This window comes from Alnus glutinosa, chromosome 1, assembly GCF_958979055.1.
Source record: "Alnus glutinosa chromosome 1, dhAlnGlut1.1, whole genome shotgun sequence".
Lineage (NCBI taxonomy): Eukaryota > Viridiplantae > Streptophyta > Magnoliopsida > Fagales > Betulaceae > Alnus > Alnus glutinosa.
In genome coordinates, this window is record NC_084886.1 from 1746090 (window position 1) to 1753399 (window position 7310).

A 7310-nucleotide genomic window follows, 5' to 3' on the forward strand; every position below is an offset into this window, starting at 1 on the left:
AATTTTCTGTTAAATTCTGTCAAAATTTCAAAAATATCTCCTCTTATTTTATGAAGAAAAAAAATGCTAAGATTTAAGTGTTGATCATAATTTAATAGAATTTACAAAAATACCCATGCCCGAGTCAAATATTTGAAATTTTTTTATAAAAAATAAACACAGAGGGTATTTTGGAATTCTTTTTAAGATTTAACAGAAAATTGTACCGAATACATGAAATTAAAATATTGATATCTTAAATTGATACTTTTTTAAGTTTGAGTGTATTTTTGTAAAAGTAATGAAAGATCGAGAGTTATAAGTAAAATTTTTTTAAATAATTTTAAATTTTTAATAAAACAAAGTAAAAAATGTTGTAAAAAAAAGTAATTAATTTGATATATAAGTTGAAAAAATATATATAAAAAAGCCATTAAAATGATATTAGAAGTAAGAATGTTTTGAAATTATGATTGAAGAACCTTCTTAAAATAGAAAGACAACATATTCGGTACATGGTAATATATATTATTAAATTGGGAAAAAATAATCTAAATGATAATAATTCTCCACCAATTTTATTGAAATAATTCTCCACCGAATATCTGTTCTGCTTTTTTAATGTTTTTTTATTATATTTTCTTGAAAAATACAAAATTAGTTTTAAAGATTAACTTAATTTACAAGTCACTCCATACAATATAAAAATAATTCAAAAGTCATTTAAGTATGTCAAAATAACAATTTAGACCCAAATTTTTGGAGTATGTATCGGGTCTTGTAACCGCCCAACATAGCTAAACGAGCTGTTTTGAATTCATCAATATTACAATTATACATTTTCACTTGCATTATTATTAGGATTCAAATAAGTTCATGCTTGTGAATAGTGGTCTAATCATTTCACTCCCAACCTCCATTCTAAAATCTCAAATGAACTAAGCAATAGCCTCAGCCGCTATTAGAGATGTCCAATTGTTTAAATCAACAGTTATATGACCAATACACCACTTGATTCCTGCTTGGATTTAGTTTTAATCAATTGGGACATGTGTTTTTTATGTTCAATTTTAAGATGCATGTTGGTGCAGACACTACATGTATTGTAGACCATTGATTAAATGTGTGTTGTGTTTGGCTCTAGACATTGTAGACCGGCACAACCTAATTTAAAATATTTGATTAAATGATTAAATCTATCTTTTTTTATCGGTTCAAACTTTTAAAACAAATGGTTATTTAACATAGTATTAAAATAAAGGTATTGAGTCACGTGTTAAGTCTCATCTATTAAAAGGAATAGGTGTTTGAGCTCATACAAGAAAAAAAGTGTTAAAATAGTTGATTAAATCATTAAATTTATATTTTCCTCTCAGCATAAACTTTTATGATAAGTGGTGATTTAATAACTCACGATTTTTTTTTTTTTTTTTTTTTTTTTAAGGCTATGTGATTGAGTTGGAGATGTTATTTTTGAATTCTTATTTTTATTTTATTGTAGACCGAGTTATGTTACCAATCACTCTCATATCTTTATCATGTTTTTTGCAAATGTTTTCACGAGTCAAGACTGTTGGTTCATCATCATTGCAAATCTTTCTATTACAAATTTTACAATCAGTTAGTTAAAATTAACCAACACAACAATCCACCCCTTTATTTTCATTTCTCCTAAGAAGATTGAACTTCAAGACATTTAAACTTTTTTACTTTTTATATCACATTAATAATTTTTTTTTAGGGTTAAATACAACTCATCTCCAAAAGTTGTCACTCATTTTTAATTTGAGTACCAAAGTTTAAAAGTTTGCAATGTGCTCCAACAAAGTTTTTTGATTTTTCAATTTAGCCATTCTGTCTGACTTTTCCGTTGAACCAAACAGAATTTTGAATACGTGCGTGTCACTGGACTTTTTTTTATGCAAATTTGTCCGTTTTAACCTCACTCCAAAACGATGTCGTTTTGCCCTTTTGTCAGCCACGTCACACCTAATAAGAAACTGATACATGTCCAATAAATATATATATATATATATATAATCTAATAAAAATAAATAAAACAAATAAATAAAAATATTTGTTTTTAAAAATAATAATTATTTTTTTAAAAAAAAAAAAAAAAAAAGAGAAAGAAAATACAGAAGGGGTGGCTGCTTATTGCCAATCACAGTGGCTGGGTTTGGCCACTCCCTAAGGCATTTAGGAGTGGCCGCACGCCACCGCCGGCCACCTCTAGGGGTGGAGGGATGGTTGCCCAACCGGCAACCACCCCTTCATTATGTTATTTTTTTTAAGAACGAATATTTTTAAAAATTTGTAATTTGCCCTCATAAAGTTTCTAGAATTTTCAATTCACCCTAAAGACCAAAATGACGTCGTTTTGGAGTAAGGGTAAAATAAACAAATTTGTATAAAAAAAGTCACGTGACACGCATATATTCAAAATTCCGTATGGTTTGATGGAATGGTTAAATTGAAAAATCGGGAAACTTTGTGGGGTACATTGCAAATTTTTAAACTTTGGTATCCAAATTGAAAATTGGTGATAACTTTGGAGGTGAATTATATTTAACTCTCTTTTTTTTTTAATTTCTATTCAAATAAAACAATTCACTACAAAACACCATTTTTTTTTTTACTTTTTCATATAAATTATTTATACTTTATATTAATCACTTATTACTACTACTTAAAAAAAAAATTACTATAACAATCTTTACCAAAAACACCTATTTATGAGTTTTGAGGGGTTAGTTTATAGTAATCCTTTTATAACAAAACTTAATTAGTCAACTAGTTGCTATACATTTGATTTAGAGATATGTTACTTACGTAATAATTTTGTATAATAATTACATAATAATATTAATGTGTTCAACATTCAAATGTAGTTGTTGGGCAATGTTAGAGGGACGCGTGTCATCAGTGGATTGAAAAGAGAGAAAAGAGATGAAAAGCGTAATGATAATTTGTTGAACCGGTCAATCTTTTGGTACGAATTTCTGACACGCGCGTTTATGCATGAAGAGGCTTTTCCGGATGAAAATTTCAACAAGGACGGTCAGCTGCATGCCTGCATGTCTGGGAAGAGACAAGTACGGTCAGCTGTAAAAATCGAAAAGAAAATGCATGGCAAAATGGAGGGTCACGAACTCAAGGGCATAGGCTTTTTTTTTTTTTACAAACTGTAATAATGTGAAATTTGGACCAGTCAGTTATAGGGTAGGGATATTTTTGTTAAAAAAATATGAAATGACAAAAATATCCCTGCCGTATAACTGACTGGATACTCTCCCGTTCAACTGAATTGGAGAGGATATATATATATTATTAAATTGGAAAAAAAAATCTAAATTATAATAATTTTCCACCGAATATCTGTTCTGCTTTTTTAGTGTTTTTTATTATTTTTTTTGAAAAATGCAAAATCAATCTTTTAATTTACAAATCGCTCATGCGATATAAAAATACTTCAAAGATTCTTGAAGTATGTCAAAATAATAATTTAGTTCCAAATTTTTGAATTATGTATTGGGTCTTATAACCGCCCAACATAGCTAAATGAGCTGAAATGAATTCCTCAACATTACAATTAAACATTTTCCCTTGCATTATTATTAGGATTCACTCTCAACCACCATCCTATTAGAGACGACCAATTTTCTAAATCAACAATTATATGAACAATAAACCACTTGATTCCGGCTTGGTTTTAGTTTTAATCCGTAGTGATTGGGACACATGTTTCAATTTTAAGACAAATGTTGGTGCAAACACTACATGTATTGTAGACCATTGATTCACTGTTGTGTTTGGCTCTAGACATTGGAGATCGACACAACCTAATGTAAAATATTTGATTAAATGATTAAATCGTATAACAAGTGGTGATTTAACATGATATCAGAACATATGTATTGAGTTCAAAACATGTCTCCGTTAATTCACCCAATTTCAATTAAATATTCTACGTGTTGGATCTCATATAGTGTGAGAATATTATCTTCATCAAAGTTAAATCAGGCAAGATTATTTTTGTCTTCAGCATTTCTTAAATTAGAAATTTACTATTTTGCCCCTGTTAAGCAATGTAGTGTGGGAATAAGAAGCTAGTAGTAGTTAAGCAATGATGTGCCAATATATGATGGGCCCTTGATCGAGGCTTGTCTACTGAAGGGGGTGAGAAGAAATTTGCCGGCTAGCCAATGATCAACTCAGTTCCTGAAGTCGAGTACACCCATACTACGATAAGATGCTCCACACTCCATTCTCATTTTTTGCCACATCACATAACCGATTGTCCATGCCAAATGACCTCCCCCAATATTCACAGGGATTATTTTTCATGCACAATAAATTTCAGGCAAAAATAGTGTATCTATATGACTAATGAGAGAGGTATACACATAATTTTCTCTACATATATTCTTTCAATAAGGTTCTCCTTCAACTCTGTTCACCGACTTGATCGTCCGAGTGCCTCCAGTCCTATAACATCAAGACTTTATGAAGACCTCTCTCTTATTTTGCTGGTAACTCATCACGGATCCAGCTGTCAGAAAATTGCTTCAATAGACTAGTACATTCAATAGGTTAACAGCATCACCGACCTAAACTAGGTCTTTCGTCAAATGTTAAGGCCCATACTTCATATCCCAACAAGCAAAAGTCATGATGAAGCCCAACAAAACATTGGGCAGATTCTACTTAGAAAAGCCCAACCTCTGTCAGTGAGAAAAGAGTATTCAAATTGCTTAACCCATTAACGTAACACTGTTCATAACTGCCAAATTTACACTTTTGCCACCCCCCTAAATCACGGAACTTTTCTTCACTGCACTGCTGCACCGCACCCATTAGGATATGTTATGTTAGGTGCATAACAATTATACAACATTGTTAATGTGTTCTGTATTTTTATTCTTTTACTTAAAATATTAATATTATTGTATAATTATTATATAACATATTTCTGACCCATATCCCCACGTGTACACGCTCAAAAACTCAATCAAATTTATACATTTACCACTCCCACTCAATCACGAAACTACGGCTTATTCATTCAGTTTTTTTTTTTTTTTTTTACCTTAAAAAAACCTGCATCATAACTACCAAATTTACACTTTTGCCACTCCTCAATCACGAAACTTCGACTTATTGTCAACAAACCGTATCAAACAGCCGCCTCTTAAAAAAAAAAATTGTTTATTGTTTATTGGGTACGTCTTTTTGTTTATTTCTCTTATAGTCTTTTACAGGTTGTGTGTCTATTCCTTTCTTCTTCTCCACTATTTTTCAGATGTAACAGTTCCGAAACTGTTACCCTAATTTCTAGGGTTTTGCTTTGCTGAATTGTAATGAAAATTGGAATAGAAATGGATAAAACGATGAATTGATAAAAGGAATGTATGAACAGTGAAGATCTATAAAATCTGTAACAGAAAATACAATAGAAAGACCACATTCGAGAGTGCCAATCTCTTAAAGCATTCGAGTTGCTCAAACCTACAGTTTACCAAAGTAAACACAATACTTTTCAAATTATCTTACAATTAAGACTATTGGGCCTTATATATATAGCCTTTAGACTAACAATTGGAATGGGCCAAGCCCATCCAGTCCATTATTAAAACCCAGCCCATCTATTACTAATGGGACTCTTACATCAGACACCAAAGAACTCCCCATCCTATATTCCTATCAAACTCAGTATAAATGCAAATCTATAGTGAAGCAAAATGCTTCTCTCTCTCTCTCTCTCTCTCTCTCTATATATATATATATATATCTCACGGAAGAGTGACAAAAAAAACGTAGCCAAAATTACGCACCCATACACTCTGTATTTTTTTTTTTTAGCTTTCTTGGAACTTGAAAAATATACAGCAAGTATTATTTTGAGTAATTTCACTTCTTTCTTCTTTCTTTTCTTTTTTTCCTTTTTTTCTCTTTATTTTTTACCGTCATGTTAGTTTGTTATCGTTTTTTGTTCTTTTTTTTTTTTAATATAATTTATAAATTATTTTTATTTATGTTCTAAAAATAGTTTATATATATATATATTAAAAGAACATTATATATGCGAAGGATGATCGTAAAAAAAAAAAAAAAAATCTGTTTGAAAGAACTTATTCTGATACCTACAAATTTCATTGGAACCAAAGAAAGTATACAAAAAAAATAAAAAAATTATATGAGTATTTTTCGTTTTTTGTTGGTCATCCTTTTTCAATTTTTTATTTTTTTTACTTATTATATGTTACGATTTACATACAAAAAATACAGTTCCTTTTCTATTATAGGAGTATTTTCCAGTTTCTTGTTGTTGTTCGTTTTCATATTTTGTCCTTATTTTTTGTTATAATTTATATATTATTTTTATTTTTGCTCTAAAATAAATTTTTTTTTTCAACGTTATATATGCAAAGGATGGTCAGGAAAAAAATCAAAACTCAATTAGACATAACTCTTCCTATACCTATGAGGATAATTATTTTTATATTAATTATGATTATTTTTCTTTTTTCGTTTGTCATCTGTTTTCATTTTTTGTTCTTATTTTATGTTATAATTTATATGCTATTGTTTATTTTTGTGCTAAAAGTTTTTTTTTTTTTTTTATATATATATGTGAAGGATGATCAAAAGAAAAAAAAAATCCTCATTTTGACCAGAGTTCTTCCTATACCTATTAATTTCATTAAAACTAGGAAAAGTATACAAAAAATACAATTCTTATGTTTTCAATTTTTTTCCTTATTTTTTTTTTTCTAAATGTAGTTTATTTTATGTTATATATGCGAAATACGGTCAAAAGAAAAAAATTTATATTTGACAGGACTTTTTTTTATACATATGAATTTCATTAGAATTGGAAAAAGTATACAAAAAAAGATAGTACATTCTTTTCTTTTATTATCATTTTACATTTTTTGCTTATATGTAGTTAGTAGTGAGTAGGATTTTTCATTATTTACTAACTCAGATAAAAGAAATATAAAAAAGAATAATAAAAATGTCAAAAAAATAAGTCGGTCTTTGGCTTTTTGAATATAATACCATTTCATATTAATTAAATATTAAACCCTAAACAAATATCTTTTAAAAAAAATATATCCTTGCATTCTATCAGGCATAGAACTTCTCTCTAATAATGTCCGAGGAAACGTTGATAAAAAGTGTTTCTATGAGTGCTTTTGTATACTCATATTATCTTCTTCCGTTTCAATGGTTTTTTTTTTTTTTTGGATGAATAAATGTTTTAAAAAGCCCAGACTCAAAATGTTTACAAACACTCTAGAAAACTGGAAACAAGCTACTGACTAGAG